The sequence below is a fragment of the Triticum dicoccoides genome, chromosome 2B (assembly GCF_002162155.2).
Source record: "Triticum dicoccoides isolate Atlit2015 ecotype Zavitan chromosome 2B, WEW_v2.0, whole genome shotgun sequence".
In the NCBI taxonomy this organism is placed as follows: domain Eukaryota; kingdom Viridiplantae; phylum Streptophyta; class Magnoliopsida; order Poales; family Poaceae; genus Triticum; species Triticum dicoccoides.
Genome location: NC_041383.1, coordinates 789,114,409 through 789,116,010, shown reverse-complemented (window position 1 = coordinate 789,116,010; position 1,602 = coordinate 789,114,409).

Genomic DNA, 1,602 nt, shown 5'->3' with positions numbered 1-1,602 from the left:
TTCCGGTTCCTCTCCGCCTCCAACAGATTAGCCGTCCTCTCCTCCATCTCCCTCACCCTCTCTGCCGCCTGCCTGGTTGCCTCCGCCACAAGCTCCTAGGCCCTGGCCTCGATAGCGAGCTCCATTGGCCGTGGTCGAGGCCTCATATCGGGAAGAGACCTCGTCTGACGCTTCTTGATCTCCGTGAGGCTTCTAGTACAACGTATCAGTCCATACCTAATGGCTAAGCCATGTCTCCTCCCATCACTAGGTAGCATCACGAGCTCAGGATCTAAAGGACTCTTGCTCGGGTTGAAGTCCTCACCTTTCATATTCTTCCCCAAGTCTCTGTACCTAACAAGCTTGTCGTGGGAGGAGATGTAGGTGAAGCTCTCTGGATGATCGAGGTCATCCTCCGAGAATGCCTTGGCCTTCTTGAACGGGGCACTATGGGCCATGGCATAGTGGTCGTACAGCGGCGGCACCTCCTTGTTGTGTCGCGCCTGAAAGAGAGGAACATGGTAAATTAGTAATTAAAGGGCTGAAGCTAGCATGAAGAATGAAATTGCATGAATCATTAAGGGATCGAACCACATACCCAGTGATCCTCGTACTCAAATAGGTTGGAGCTTTCTTGATGGTGCGACACACCTTGCATCTGGGCACGCTTGTCCCTATCCTTGTTGTGGATGGCTAGCCATTGGGGAGAGCACCACTCATCCACCAACCTCTCCCAACACTCTATCTTATCCGCACACCATCTCGGGGCACCTAAGTTAGACAAAGAGAAATTTCAGAGCTACGCCTACGAATCAAATCAAGGAAACTAGTACAAGGCCTTAAGAATAGGTAATTACCTTCATGTACTTTTCCTTACTCAGATACTTGACGCGACACTTCTTCTTCTGCCTCCCGATGTTAGTCGAGGCATAGTAGTCTCGGACAGCCAGCACCCGAGCCTCGTGCCGTAAGTTCTGAAGTAGGCGCTTGCACTCGGCTTCGAGAACCATAGCCGCGTATGCCTCGTGTTCTTCAAGACACCTGTAGAAGGTCTGCAATCAAACAAGACAACACTGATCATTAGTACAATCACTAGGTACTGTTGATTTTTAATTCTGTAAAGGAGAAATTTCCCAAAACCGCCATCTCACAATGTCGGCCACCGTCTCGCACACGACACCGTCGACCATCTCCCACGGCGGGGTTGAGGCAGCCTCGTATAGCTCCCAGGTCAGTGCTAGCTATGGAAGCTCACCCTCACCGGGCAACGTGACCCACCCCGGGAAGTTGTGCCGACAAATAGTACCAAGGACCTGGTTGGGCCTGCGGACACCATTTGCGTGTATCCAACCCCTGCAGTACGACAAGGCCAACACATTAGATATTAAATTAAACAAACATGAATGCAAAAGGTTAAAAAAGAGTAAATTCACTTACTTCTCCCCGTTAGGCTGAATCAACCACCTCTGGTCGCGGGTCGTCGGCACAGACGGTAGCTTAGTACCACCACACTGGTAGACCTTCTTACCATCCTCAACCAGCTCGCCCTCGCTGTAGCTATCCTCAGATAAGGTCTCCTCGACACCATCAGCATGGCCCCTAGTCTCCGGAGTCACGTGGGAC